Source organism: Meles meles, chromosome 18 (assembly GCF_922984935.1).
Source record: "Meles meles chromosome 18, mMelMel3.1 paternal haplotype, whole genome shotgun sequence".
In the NCBI taxonomy this organism is placed as follows: Eukaryota; Metazoa; Chordata; class Mammalia; order Carnivora; family Mustelidae; genus Meles; species Meles meles.
The window spans coordinates 15,356,542-15,372,429 of record NC_060083.1 but is presented as its reverse complement, the minus strand read 5'-3'; the positions used below and the strand labels follow the sequence as shown (position 1 = coordinate 15,372,429).

At 44.9% G+C, this 15,888-nt stretch overlaps 1 protein-coding gene and 1 pseudogene across 2 annotated transcripts in view; both read right to left on the bottom strand.

The window, feature by feature from the left end:
• The window catches only part of LOC123929097 (cilia- and flagella-associated protein 251-like), a 259,785-nt gene that overhangs the window by 190,149 nt on the left and 53,748 nt on the right, over nucleotides 1-15,888 (bottom strand). The gene's annotated exons all lie outside the window — the stretch shown is intronic.
• LOC123929297 lies at nucleotides 7,280-9,812 on the bottom strand (annotated as a pseudogene).

Here is a 15,888-nt window from a genome sequence, read left to right as displayed (position 1 = left end):
TTTATTGTCTCCTTGTCTAAAACACATGAAAGCTGCCTCTTTTGGTTACTTCCTTGAGTCTCATATTTCTATGAACTCTTGTCCGCATGAAATTAAATGTGATTTTTTCCTGTTAATCCGTTATGCTAATTTAATTATTATGCCAGCCAAGGAAACATAGAGGAGAAGAAGGGAAAAGCTTTCCTCCCCTACACTTGCATGCTAGTTCAAACCATCACCTGGCTCTGGACAGTCCCTTGCGGGAATGAGGGTATGGCAGCCTGCACAGCTCTCCAGGCAGGCAAGACAGAAGCTTCTCTTGGGAAAAAGCTAGAAAATCTGCAGCACTAAGTCAGTGCTCCTCTGTGACTCCTCAGGGCTTAGCTGGGCACTGAAGTTCCTTTCTCAGTTCCCTATAGCATGGTCGGTGGTGGTGATGGGTGCTCACACTTGCCCAGGAATCGGGGTGTTTCAACTAGATCCTGGATTTCTCACAAAGAGAACTGGTTTGTGTGTGTTGCTGCTAAACCCCAGTGTGTGGGGGGAAGGGAGGTAAGGAGAATCAGTTGAAGGCTTCCTATTCCAGTGTCCTGCTGAAGTCACTGTCACATAATTTGGACAAAATCAAGAAAATAGTATTTTCTTGAAATAGTTTGAGAAACCTACTGAGGATGTTATATTTATGTAGAGAATATGTACGAAGCACCTTCGTTCTTACTTAATCCCCTGGGAATAAATATACCTGTGTGAGAATTGTGACCATTGCTTAAAAGAAATAGAAAATAAGGAGTGGAAGGAAGTAGAATGGGAAAAGAGAAATCACAAAGGACTGAGGTCTTCACTCATGGAACTGAATCAATTTTGTAAATCCTGATCCACGATCTGTCCCTGCATGATCCTAAATTAATAAATTTATAATCATTATGATTATATATGATTATAAAATTATAATCATAATGGTGGTCTTTAACATTTTAAGTATTTTTTTCTTCTTGAACATTGTGCCTACCACCAGCACCAATCTACAGTCAACCAACTCTACCTCAAAGAGGAAAGAGGAAGAGTTCTGTGAGCTGCTAAAGGCTGTCCTGAACCTCACTTCTAGTCATTAAAAACTCAACACAATCTCTTCTTTGGGTTATTACTTGAATGGCATTTTTAAAGGTATGATTCACTTTGTGTCACTGCTTTTTATTTTCGAGGAAACCCTGATGACTGACAATTAAAAAAATGAGACTTGGTGTTCCGTGTCATGTATTTTTGTAATGATAGGATCAATTGTAAGTACATCATAAATAAATAAATAATCTTTGTATTTTCCAGAGGGGCAGTGAATTCATGCTTCCTCATAATGTCCTCTGAAAGTTACATGACTGAACAGACCCATGGTTCCAAAAGGCGAGGGGGTGGGGGAAATAAGGATGGGGATGAAGGAGTGCGCCCGGCCGGATGAGCCCTGGTTGATTACGGAAGTACTGAATCACTGTATTATACACCTGAAACTGATGTAATACTGTCTTTCAGTTATATGGGAATTAAAATTTAAAAATAAAAGAAAAACAAAAGTAAGACTTACAGACTCTTGGATGCTTTAGCCTGGTTTTCATCCCAGTAGGTTCCAGGCCAGCAGGTGCCTCAATCTCTTCCCTGGTAGAGTGAGGTCATGCCCATCTAGGCAAAAGAGGAAAATCAGATCAGCCACCACGGCTAAGAGAGAACTGCGACACTACCTTCACAGTGGCCCGTGGGGTACCCAGGGAGAGAACCCACTGCATGAGACTTAGTCCATTATTTATGTGGGTTTTGTAGGTCCATCTCAGGTCTGCCGTTTGAACTAGTTTCACATTTTGACACTGAACATTTAAAGGCAGCTGCTAATCCCCCTTTAAGGCATTCATTTCTTAAAACAAACATTTCTAGTTCATTTTACCATCATATCATACATCATCATCACCTCGGTGTGTCCAGACCACAATTTCATTGGTGGTTCTCTAAGTGTTGATTTTGGCACCTAGATGCAACAACAGTTACTGAACTCTAAGTTTGGTGGCATTTAGGTCAAGTGGTTGACTTACACCGGCAGTGAGCTAAAAACCCAGAGGTGTCTTACTTAAACTCCCTGCCATGAAGCCAGATTTACCCTTTACTGCCTGCTTCTACTCATGCCCAGTTGGACAGGATGATGTGCAAACCATCTGAAACCAGCAGTGTGCCTCCTTAAAAGTGTTACCCAAACAGAAGAAGGGTTTAATGAATCAGATTTTAAAGGACTTACAACCAAGTGAAAGGAACAAAAGAAACCATTAGTCTACGCATGGGAGAGAAGTACAGTTCTTCTGTAAAGAAGTCATGTATATTTTCATGAGTTCCAGGAAGCCATTCTACCTCTCTCATATCCCAAATAAACCGATCTTCATCAATGTAATTCTAAACATGAAAACTATTAGAAGGTTTTTATATGATAAGATACAACGCAAAACGTATTCTATCTTTTAAAATTAATGTTTGCAATGAATTGACTTTTGGGAATCCATGAAAGTATTTAATTTCTTAGACCAAATAACATGTATGCAAGCTAGGAATTCAAGGTAGAAATTTTATTACAAGTTTCTATTGTCATGTTTAAAATAAAAATTGCATAGATTTTGCTTATCTCACATATGTAAATAAATATAACACTAAATATTAATAATATAAACAGTATAATAATTATATAAAAATAATATATGAAGTATAATAATACAAATATATTAAATATTTAGATATAATTTATTTTTATTTTCTTTTTAATTTTTAAGAAGTTTTATTTATTTATTTGACAGAGAGAGAGAGTGCACAAGCAGACTGAGTAGCAGGCAAAGGGAGAGGGAGAATCAGGTTCCCCACTGAGCTAGAAGCCTGACTCAGCGTTCAATCCCAGGACCCTGGGATCATGACCTGAGCTGAAGGCAGACACCTAACCATACAAGCCACTCAGATGCCAAAAAATATTCAGGTAAAATTTAAATCAGAGAGCATTACTAATGAAATGGCATGGGATATGATTTTTCTTCATTTCAGTTTAATATTAATAAAAACTCTGCCAGAAATTTTATATGCAAACAAACCTCCAAATCATACACATTAATTTACTTATTGCTTGAAAACCCTTCAGCATAAATAATCTAAGGTTTCTGCTGATGAACTCTTGATGACTATAAAGATGGTTCTAATTGGATAATAAAAGAGAGATACAATGGTACCAAGTAGCATAACTGAAAAGTAGAGGTTTTCTCTTTTTTAAAAGTGCAGTTCAAAAAGGAACCTCCAAAGCCTTGCATTTCTCGGCTTTATAAAATAACTATCCTTGAAAATCAACAACTGTAAACTTTCTCATAAGCTTCTTCTTATAAACAAAGTTTTGATTTCATGGTTTAAAAATAGTGCATTCTTCATTATGGCTAATTTCAAGGACATGGGATGGGGGGAAAAGGAAGGAAGGAAGGAGGGAAAGAAGAGGGAGGGAAGAGAAGGTGGGAGGGAGAAAGGAAGGAAGGAAGGAAGGAAAAGAGAGAGAGAGAGAGAAAGAACCAGGAAGAACGAAAGGAGAAACAAAGAGGGGGCAGAAGGTAGGAAGGAAGGAAGGGAGGGGAAAGAAAGAGAAAGAGAGAGAGGAAGGAAGGAAGGAAGGAAGGAAGGAAGGAAGGAAGGAAGGAAAAGAGAGAGAGAGAGAAAGAACCAGAAAGGAAGGAAGGAGATGCAAAGGGGAGGAGGAAGGTAGGAAGGAAGGAAGGAAAAGAGAGAGAGAGAGAGAGAGAAAGGAAGGAAGGAAGGGGGAGGAAAGGAAAGGAGGAAAGAAGGAAGGAAAGAAGGAAGGAAGGAAAAAGAAAACAAGTTCCCATAATTCCCATCCAACAATTCTTAGTAGCATTTGGGTGTTCCTGATTCCATGGATGCGTTGTCCACCAGTACATAGTGGCACTTGTGCGGACATGCAGGCGAGTATGGGAACTTGGCAGCGTTTCTCCTCACCCACTGCTCAGTGCCTGGGGACCAGGGAGGGTGCTCTGCCTTAGGGAAGATCAGTGCCGCTGCCATAACGGTAACATATTCTAGCTGAAAACAAGAAAAGTAAAATTGCTCCAGAAAAAGGTGCTAACTTGGAAAAAAGTTAGAAAGGCGATATACAGATAAGAGAAGATTTTATGTCCTGGGACCGGCTGTCACTTTTAAAGGAGGAAGTAGTATCTTATTAGGGCATCCTGACCATTTCTTAATTAGAAAATCATGCTCTGGAGTTCGTGAGCTTCTGACTAGTTAACCTTTGTTAAATCCTCAGGGCACCATGTACTTGAAGATAATGTTTTGTTTTGTTTACATACGAAAGGCAGATATATCTGAAATAAATATCTGTACTTGCGGATGCCAAACCTAGTTCTACAGTGTATGTAAGTGATTTGCAGAGACCTGCTGGAACAAATAAGAAAGTTGAGTAAGGTCACAAGGGTGAAATAAATGAGTATTCGACCCATAAACAATCAGAAAACAAGATATAATTTCATTTATATTAGCATCACACAATGTTACACATTTTAGACTAAATGTAACGGACTAAGTACAAGACCTCTCCCGAAATCAACAGAATATTTTTACACAGAGATGATAGGCGGGTCGGCAAGCCTCAGTACGGATTGGTTGTCACTTGTCTACAAATTAATAGGCAGATTCAAGGCAATCACAGGGAAAAACAGCAACAGGTTTGTACAGAAATTGGCAAGTTTATTCCTAAATTTATACAGAAATTCAAATGACCTAAAATAGTGAAAGCAATTAAAAAAAAAACAAATGTAGAGAATTTAAATATCCTGATTTGAAGACTTGTGAAGATTCCAGAAATCAGAAAGTGGTGCCCCGACTTACAGAAAGACGCAGATCAATGAAACAGATTACTGATTGAATAAATAAATTCACAGCATAGGGTAATTTTCATCAAGGAAAGAAAAGTCTTTTCAAAAAAATGGTGGGAGTTCAAATCAAGGCAAAATTGTTTCTAGACTAAAATATAAATGGTAGCTCTATTTTCAACTTTCTGAGGAACCTCCATATGGTTTTCCAGAGCGGCTGCTCCAGCTTGCACTCCAGCCGACAGTGGAGGAGGACTCCCCTTTCTCCCCATCCTCTCCGACATCTGTCCTTTCCTGACTGGCTCACTGTAGCCCTTCTTACTGGTGTGAGGTGGTCATCTCATTGTGGTTTTGATTTGTATTTCCCTGATCCTGAGTGATGTGTAGTATTTTTCTTTTCATACATCTGTTGGCCATCTGGATGTCATATTGGGCAAAATGTTTGTTCCTGTCTTCTGCCCATTTTTTGATTGGATTATTTGTTCTTTGGGTGTTGAGTTTGACATGTTCTTTATAAATTTTGGATACTAGCCCTTTATCTGATTTTTCATTTGCACATACCTTCTCCCATTCTGTCCCAGCGGTTTCCTTTGTTGTGCAAAAGCTTTTTTATCTGGATGAAGTCCCAGTGGTTCAGGTTTGCCTTTCCTTCCCTGCCTTTGGAGACGTGTCTAGAAAGAAGTTGCTGCAGTCGAGGTCACCGAGGTTGCTGCCTGTGTTCTGCTCCAGGATTGGGATGGATTCCTGTCTCCCATTTAGGGCTTTCATCCATTTTGAGTCATTTTTGTGTCTGCTGAAAGGAAATGGTCCAGTTTCATTCTTCTGCATGTGGCTGTCCAATTTTTCCAATACCATTTGTCAGAGAGACTATCTTTCTTTCCATTGGATAATCTTTCCTGCTTTGTTGAAGATTAGTTGACCTATTAATTATTATTATAATTATTATTTAATATTTTATTTATGTATTAGAGAGAGAGAACATGAGTGGTGGGAAGGAGAAGCAGACTTCCCGCTGAGCAGGGAGCCCAACTCGGGACTCAGTCCCAGGACCCTGGGATCATGACCTGAGTAGGAGGCTGATGCTCAACAGACCGGGCCACCCAGGTGCCCCACTGTTACATTTTTTGAATAGTTTCTCTATCCACAAAGGGTGTCCAATGGACTGAGAACCACAAAGGAAGGATGGGTTTTTGTCCACGGATATTTCTGAATCGTACTCATGAGACCGGCAGCGCTCACACTGGCTGAGAAGAGTCCAGGCAGCGTGCCCCTGGTGAAATTTTCAGCTCCACTCTGGTGCCCAGAACCAGCCCAGTGTGGGCCGGGAGGTGCCTGGGAGAGCCCATCCTTCACCTGACGGATATCCCTGGCCTAGAGTCCCGTAGACAAATTTTCCAAGGCTCTGTCTGTGGCTGAGGTTGTATCTTTATGGCTGGTGCAGGCTGGCGAGCTCATCAAGACACATGAGCAGTTAATGGATGAATATACAGATGATTCTGGCTTTGTTATCTTGTGAAATCCATGTCAGTTTGCATTTAGCGTTATAAACTATACTTCTTTGGCTGGTTTTAAAATTTTGTATCTATTACCTGAAAATTGCTTTCTTTTTTTCAAACACTTAAGACTTTTAGGAGAATATAACTATGTTATGGTGTATCTTGATTTTACACAGTAATCTTCCATTAAAAATATTTGAAAATGATAGAATAGTAATTAGTGATGCCTGCACTGTGCCTAAATTTCATCTAATTCCTCTCCAAAACTAAAACAATGTCTTTGCTCCTAAGAGTGGAATGAGGCTTCAGATGTCATCAAAGAAACATACGTGTTGTTTTTAAATTTTTAGGTTAATTTTACTATGGCAGGTTACTCCTTTCTGTTAAAGAGAGTATCTGAAGTTTTGGGTACTTATTTTTTCCCCAACATATAAGGCCAGTATACAACAAACAAACAAACAAACTCCACACACACACACACACACACACACACACACACACAAATAAAATCCCCAGATCTTGGAACTGATAAAGATCTTGGAGAAAGTACCTGTGACCCAACACTCTGCACACAGACCCAGGCTGAGTTCTTCACAAGGGATTGAGTTCCCTGAGCTATGAATTCCATCCACGTTCACACAGAATATAGGAGACAGAACAGGAGGAGGAGGCAGGCTTTGAGGATGAACAGACAATCCAATGGTAAATAGAGAATCCATTCTCTCTCAGTTGTGTGTGCGTGATATGAATGCCAATGATCGTTCTCCCGAGTTACAGAATATTCACTTGTCTGGAAAGGAGAGTCTGAGATAACTCGAGGAATACTGGAGCTATTATAGTCTTGATGCCAAAATAAAATAGCAAAGAGAAAAGAACACGATAGGTTCAAGGCCTTTGGGAAATGATTGTGTTCATCAGATTTCATCTTCTCACAGCCTGGCACCTGTCTTTTCCTTCTAACGAATTCATCAGCTGAGAGAAGCTGTCTTGCAGGACATGCAAGTCATCCAGCAAGAAAGGATGAGGATCTAGCGTTTTCCACATGCAAGTGTTTCAGATTCAAAGTAGCTTTTGGTCTCTTGTACTGAGTGAGCAGATGGCTTGTCTTGATGACGTGCAAAAGTAAAAAGGATACAGTGGGTGCTGAAGAGCTGAGCTGCAGTCCTTTTCTAGCATTTCCAGATCCCTTGAGATCCTTGGGAGTATTTCCAGATATTATCAGCCTCTTCAAGCTCTTTTACGTTCAAGATGGCATGTTTTTAAGTAATCTCTATGCCCAATGTGGGGCTTGAACTCATGACTCCCAGATCAAGAGGCACATGCTATACCCACTGAGCCAGCCAGGCACCCCTCAAGATGGCATTCTAGAATAACAGTGCTTTTAAATACTAAAATCTGTTTTGTCCTTCATGCCTCTGTGCATTTATTTTTCATCACACAATTTTCCAAGTTGAGATCAAATTCTCAGGGCTTTCACTGAAGACCTTTGACAGCAGAAGGGCCTTGCCAGAGTTTGTGGGGCCCACACAAAGCAGATCATAGTCTGGTCATGCAGGTGGTGGTCCCTTGCTCAAAGTGCTCTAAAACACTGATAATCCCTGTACAGAAACACTCAGTTATCTGGAGATCAGACACCTGGCAGTCTAAAGCATTGGGAGCAGCTCACAGTAAGGAAAAGGAGCATCTCTGGCTCCCAGTGAGTCAATCGTTTTTATCATAAAATTTTTATTATTTAATACTTTGTTAATGTATTACTTTATTATGTTTTAATGTAGTTTATCACTTATGTTATCATAATTCTTATAAATATGTATAATTACATACATACTATAAGCATGATATATCGATTATATAATTTCATACATATTAATGTTTATACATTGAATGATATGTAGGTGATTATAATTATTATTGATCATTATTGTAATTATTATGTATAGTACTAATCATAGTTGTTATGGAATATAGTTTCTCTATCCATAGAAGGTGTTCAGTTGTCTGAAGACAGCTTAGGAGAGGGATTCCAGTCTACAGAACATTCTAAATCTGCCAAGAAACCAGGCAGGGCTGGACCCACAAGCTCTGCAGAGGCCCTCCTGGAAAGCCAAGCCACATCTCTGCAGCGATCGGCCCCAGATAGCTTTTCTTGTTCTTGCTCCCAACTTAGCACACACACCCCCGGACTTGAGACCACGAGGGAAACAGATATGATCCTCGAATATGGTCTATGACATAGAACAGTCCTGTTCTGTCAGCTCCCGTCCTGCTCCCCCACCCCAACAACCTGTCATCGGACCTTCCCCTTTCACCACCCAGAAGCTTTCCTGCTCCTCTGCCTGCCTTTGACTTGATTCTCTGCCAAATGCAGGGGATGGAGATGCCCCCCGACTCACTGTCCTGCTGTCAGTAAGTAGTTCCCGTTCTGTCGTGGGTGATGTTTCTTTACCTCAGGATTCTCTCTCCCTCTCCCTTACCCTCTGTACCTTCCTCTATTCAAGAGCTCACACACGCAGTCTCTCTCAAATAAATAAATCCAGGACCCCTGGGTGGCTCAGTCAGGTAAGCATGTGCCTTCGGCTCAGGTCATGATCGTGGGGTCCCAGGATCAGACAGAGTTCCACATCGGGTCCCCTGCTTAGCAGGAGAGTCTGCTTCTCCCTCTCCCTCTGCCTGCTGCTCCCGCTGCATATGCTCTCTCTCCCTCTCTTAAATAAATACATAAATAAAATCTTTAAGAAAAATAAAAATTCACATGAAACTTCCAAGTTGTATTGTGGTTCTAAATCAGGACCCTAGGTCAGAAAGTAGCCAACTGAAAACAGTCATTGGCACTTATTGTGACTTAGGAGAGAACAGTTCTCCCTGTGGAGGCCAACCCAGACAGAGCCATGCAGGCCTCCTGGAGCCCCTGCTTCAAACAGCCATGAAAACAGAGTAGTGGGCCCTGCAAGCAGCCCGTCAGAGAATCAACCGAGTGCCCTCGGGAAGATGCAGCGCAGGTATAGACATGACACAACAGGTGGACAACTATCTGCAAAACAGCAAGATGTCACAGCTGCATTAGAATTGTATTATCCCAAAGAACTGTTTAGAAGCCAGTGTTATCCAATAATACAGCCTGTAAGTGCGCAAAGGCAGAGACCGTGAATGTGGCTAAGAATCCGGAGTCTGTTAGTGGTTCCGATGAAAGAAAGACATTTGTGGATTCAGGAACTTCTGCCCTCCATCAAAAAAAAGGGAAATGTTTGATTTGTCATGGCATTATGAGGAGGCTGTGTCTGAAAAATCCTAACAACAACAACAATAATGCTGCCTCCTTCTGCAAGGGTCTGGTAAGTGTGGGATGGAGCACTGTCTTTCCGTGAAGGAGACAGGAAGCAAGTGTGAGAAAAGGTACATGGGTCTCACCCAGGCATCGTGGCAAAGCTATCTCTTGAGGTGCCATCCACTTCATGTTGGGAAATCTGAACTTCTAGGTCACCGCATGGTGTGCAGGTCCCACAGAATCTGGAGATTTCCTCAAATGTGCCACGTGAATCCAAGAGCCTCTTCCCTGGAGTTTGGCAGCACAGGGTTGTTTAGCAAGACCTGATATGGGCCTTTCCAAAGAGCTTGAAGAGATTTTTTTCTGGAGCTCTTTTCCAGTAGACAAGATCTCCAGGTTGCAAGATGGGATGCTTAAGGTCATCCCCTTAAATGCACTGGGAAACCACTCCTCTCCCAAAACATGGTTATTTTTAACATGAACACTTAAGCCTTTAAATATTGATTTCCATTCATTTTATTTACAAATTCCCTTTATTAATTTTCATAGCCTGAAATTCACATTGCCTGTGTGGACTGAGAAATCTAAGCCAAAATGTGAGTTTACTACATCTACTCCCATTGGAGGTACCGAGAGGAATACGTATACTCTACAGGAATATGCTTTAAAGCCAGGCATTAATATATTCCTATTGAAAAACTTTTGAGGAAATAATCAGAACCCATACAACAGTGCAGAATGTGAACCAAAGAAGAAAGTGGGGGAGGAGGAGGGGACTGGGGGCAGGGAGGGGAGGGACAACAGTGCAGAATGTGAACCAAAGAAGAAGGTGGGGGAGGAGGAGGGGACTGGGGGCAGGGAGTGGAGGGGAGGGGAGGGGTGGGAGAAGGAGAAGAAAAGCTTGCAAAGACCACATACTGCAAATTACAGGCTCTGTATATTTTCAAAAGAATGTATTGACATCAAGATGAAAGATTACCAAAAATGTCCAGACATTTGAAAGGAACCCAGGCGAAACTTCCAGAATTGACTAATGAAATAACTAAAATTACAAACTCAGCTAGAGGGCTAAGCAGATACAGAGGAATTAATTAACTAGGAGCCAGATTTGAAGGTACTCTCAACAATGCCACAAGGATTAGAACATGGAAAATGTGGAGAAAACTCTCCATGAAATTTCAAAGCGCTTAAAAGGTCCTCAAATGCACTTGCACAGCCTCCTAGATGGGAATCTCTCTTTTCTTCCTCTGTGACCTCATTTGGTATCATTTCCCCGTGACCCAGAAGCTTCATTCACTCTTGTGGAATATGCTGTGATGGTTCATTTTTTGTGTTGGCTTCGCTGGGCCACAAGGTACCCAATTGGATGAAACTTTGCTCTGGTCCTATGAGAGTGTTTCTGGATGAGACTAACACTTGAATCGGTTACTCAGTAAAACAGATTGCCACCCCAATGCTGCTGGGCCTCATCCAACTGGTTGAGCCAGAACAAAAAGGCTGAGTAAGGGAGACGCCCCTCTTTCTAACCCTCTGACTTTGAGCTGGGACATTGGTCTTCTCCTGCCTGGGCCATAACCGTGTGAGCCAGTTTCTAATAAATCCCTCTCTAGAGAGAGATTACATGGAGATGTAGGTATAAACAGTCAGTTGTTTCTCTGGAGAATGCCAACTAATACACATTCAATTCCTCCTCCTGACTTAGTTCCATTGATTTAACTCCTTCCTTTCTTTAGGAAATGAGGATCCCAGTTAGATGCCCTTTCTGACCTAAACAAATTTAGACCACACAGATCCGCAGGTCCCGCCCCAGTGAATGGAAACACCACTCTGTTGTCCAGATCATGGATCTACATTGTCACAGCTCTGTCCTAGGGAGGCTTCGGGTAGTTTGCTATGTTCCCCCAGGGCCACGAGAAGCCCTTATTATTGCCAAGTGGGCTGCTAAGAGGCACATCCTGGGATAAATAGAGCAGAACAAGTGGATGAACAAAAGAGCAGACCACTTGCAAATGAAAAATGAAATGAAATGAAAAACTGAAAGAAAAATGAAATGAAAAAATGCTTTTCAACCAATTCTCATTTAAATTAGGAAATCTGCGTTGCAATTCACATAAAATCAACAATTTAATATGGCAGATGGGTGTTTTGAAATTTTTCTTAGGAAGACAGGAGACCTGCACCAGGGAGTGTTAAAATCCCTTTTAACTGATGATTAAACAAAAAATTCAAATGATTTATTTGACCAAGAAACAGTGGATCTCAATCTAAACAAATCTCAAGGGAAAAAAAAAAAGGACTGATAGAATGAGAGTGCAGATTTAGACATTAACTAAAATTGAGTAGAGAATATATGATGGATACAAAAATATCACTGAAACCCAGCGACTTGCCACATTCCTCGTGTCTAAATGTCCAGTCAAGTACTTCTACTTATGCTCAAGTCCCAGGCCATGCTGTGCTATGTGATACACCCCAGACCCATATTACCAGTCATCATGGTGGTAATTTCACTGTGGATATTAAACAGCTTCAAGATACTATTCAGGGCATTCCTCAGTATTCTTACAACCAGTTCCAAGAGTGAGTTCCACGTAAAGGATTAATGATATTCTGTCTGAGGTAAACTCCTTTGCTTGGATCAAAACACTGGTCTTGGCATTATAGGTGGAATGATGACACTTTTTATTGCTATAATCATTTTATGCTTAGTCCTCAGATGCTCACGGAAATCTTTCTGATGACTAACGGTACGACAACTTGCAAACGGATTTTGCTGCTTCTGCATTAACAAAAAGGAGGAAATGTAACCGTCCCTCAGAATGATAGACTGCTTAAAATATCACCAAGTGGTGATATTTTAATAAATAATATTTTAATAATAACAATTAAATTTATTAAAATAATAATATTTTAATAAATAAATGAGAAATGGTACTGGTCACGCAGCATGCTTGAGGATGACCTTGAGAAAACCTGTACTAGCAGCAGGCCTCTGGTGGAGAGGAGGATACACGTCCTTGGAGCCCAGCAGCTGGGGATGCCCTGGTCGCTCAGGGTGGAACATTGCCTGTTTCCCTTTTCCATTATCTCCCCGGCCTCATTAAAGCCTTCTGTTAGAATAATCCCTTTCTGTGCTCTTGCTCAACTATAAATTCCATGCTGCTGGGCCAGGCACACCCTACTCTGTTGACCTACAAGACTATGATCGATGTAGGACTCCCATTCCTTCTGGTTGGCCTACAAGACCCATGACTAATGTATAACCTCCTCCTTTGTTGGTTGTTATCTTGTATCTAATAAATACGGGACTGAGGAGTTTTTTGGGGTGACAGTCCTTTCAGCTGTTGTCCTGCTCCCTCTTCAGGTGACTTGTTTGCACCTCATTCTTCTCCTGAGTGCCATCAGGAAGCAGCTCCCCAAATCCCGGCAGAGGGAAGAGATGCACTGAGGGAGGCCTGGTGCTTGTGTGAAGTGGGATGTCACTCAGCGCTCAGGGAGCTGTCACACCCTCACGGCAAAGCTGTCCTCCTTTGCCCTGAGCCTCAATCTTCGATGCCAGACCCATACTCTAGGCCAGGAGTGTCTTTACATTGCCCTAGGGCTGTGAAGCAAAAAGATTCCATGGGGTCCCCAGTGGGAGAGAAGTGGCGCTTCCAATAGGGAAGGGTGAGTCTCCCCCACTTGCCCTCCCCAGGCCAGTGTTCTCCCAGGCCCATCCCCGAAACTGGAAACCTACTCCCACTCTTCAAGGGTCCGTCCTTCTAGCCCTACCCGCTCTGCTGGGCCACGGGAACCTGGAAACGATGGCGTCTGGCTTCCCATGCCAGCACCCACTCGACTCCCAACTTTTGCACACTTGACCCACAGAAGAGACTCAGGAGAGCTATGCAGAGAAACTAGAACAAGGCTTTAATGAATGAATGAACACTACCTAAAAGTTCTGGGAAGAACATGGGGAGAAGGGAGGGGAAACCTGTGGCAGCAGCAACAGTCCCGGGAGCTGTGCGGGTCTTGAGGCCAAAGGGACACGGATCTCCGTGTACTGTCCCAAGGCCGGTGGCTCCTGGGATCACACATGAGGCCTCAAGCCCTCATGTTCTTTCAAAATGGTGGGTCAGGGATTGGGAAGTTTCCCCAATGCTGGCTGGCTGGCTGGGAGCCTGGTTTTGCTCCAGGACCCGCTGGATTTGTCTCCCGTGCCACCCTATTCTTTACCGGTGTCACCTGGAAGGAAGCAACACCGGCTACTTCTCCAGGAAGCTACGGGCTCAGCCGAGCCTCCGCCTCTTGGGCCCCAAAGGAGTGGGCTGTGATGTGGAGGAAGATGGCTTGTTGCATGGTGCAGCTCGTTTGCGTCTCAAGCGCTGGGCAGGGGATGAGCTTGTCTTGGTGGCAAGGCTGCTCTGGGCCGTGCTGACCAGCGAGGTGGGTCCACTAGGAAGAGAGACCGGGACGCCCCCGCTCCCGCAGGCGGCCTTGCTGGCAGTGCTGTGGCCATCTGAGCTGGATGTCTGCTTGGTCAGGTGCCTGGGGATGTGACTGGAGGGAGGGGCACTCGGGGCTCCCGACACAGGGTGGTTCATCGTGCTGGCTCCCGTGGTCCCTGACAGGGTGTTCAGGCCCAGGCTTGCCCTGGAGCTCTGCGGGCCGCTTGGGGCGCTGCTCATTCCTGCTGTGATGCTGAGAGCCCCAAAACTGGAGCACAGATCCGCAATATCAGCACCTCTCCCCAAACCTGGGGGCGCTGCCGAAAGCCCCACCCTGATGGGTACCGCCATTCTGCTGCCAGCTGTGGGGCGGGGCTGCTGGTTGTTGGGCCCAGCATGGGACACAACGCGGGGCACCTGGGGGGCAGCTGCCAAGCCAGGGGCAGCGGCCGCTCCAGGAGCGAGTACAGCAGGGGTGGTAGTTGAAACTGGCTGGGCACAGGCACGGGTGCCCTGGGAGGCAGATGCAGGTAAGGGAACCACATAACCCACCTGGGTGCCGCTGCCCAAGGATAGCTGGGCTAGAGCTGTGCTCAGGGCCTGGACTGGGTCTGGAACCTGAGCTGCCGGCCGTCCATGCTGGGGAGAGCTGTGAAGGGTGCTGGCTCCGGGCCACTGCCCACCCACAGCCCCGAATGCGGTCTGGGCAGTGGATCCCGGGTTGCCACTACCCCCGGGCAGTGCAGGCAGCCCTATGGGGACTGTGACTGAGGCCATGCTGTCCCTGGATGGCATCAAGGGGGCCTGGGTAGATGCACAGTTGCTCCCACTGCAGCCAGGGTGAGACCGCAAGAGGACAGGCTGCGAAGGTGGGGAGCTGTCCACGGGGGTGACCTGGGTGTCAGAGGCTGGCAGGGGAGCAGCCACTGCAGCAGACAGGGACAAGGCACTGGATGTCCAAGTTGGGCCAGAGCTGCAGGTGTCCTCTGTGTCCCCTCGAAGAGCTTCTTGGATGCGCTGGAGAGCAGCTCTCTTTTCCCGGTCCAGGTCCTCAGCAGTCACTCGAAACCCCAGCTCAGGGGGTGACGGCAGCCTCAGAGGCTCCCCTCGCCTGTGTGGCAGCAGACAAACCTTGCGTTTTCGGGCTCTGGAACAGTCAGCTGGGGATGAGCTGTTCATCTGCGTTGCCTTCTGCCTGGTGGTGGTATAGGCATCCTTTTCCAGCTGGTTCTTCTTCTGGCAAAGTGCAGGCACTCCGGCAGGACACACGGGGCCCTCTTGGCTGACTTTTCTGGGGGACCTCGGGGGCTGCGAGGCCTGACTTGTGGCCAGACCCCTCCTCCTCTGCCCCAGGTGGAAGCCCCTGGTGGAACTGTAGGAACTCGTGATGGCATTTCGAGTGGGGCAGGAGCTCCTATGGGAGCTGGGGGACTTCTTTTTGCATGGGTCTTCTGAGCTCTCTTCCCGGGGGAGGGCTCTCAGCAGAGGCCCAGGCCTGGGCACAAAGGATGAGAGGCCTCCGTGGACCCCTAGGGGCCTAAATGCCCCCTGTGGTGCCCCAGTTACTTCAGGGTCCCTTCTGTGAGTCTCTCGGTGGACCATCCCTTTGCCGCTATCTTTGGGGTCTCTACACACGCTCTCCCCTGTGGAGACATTGTGGACATTCCTGGGTGCTGAGGGCAACAGCCCGGTGACGACCTGCTTCTGCACCACACAGGGGGTGACCGTGTCCACGATGGACTTGCAGCAGCGGCGGCAGGACACCTGTGATCCAGCAGCTGACAGCCTCGCCATCAGCCGGCAGCCCCATCTGCAGAAGGAGGCGGGGAGCCCCAGAA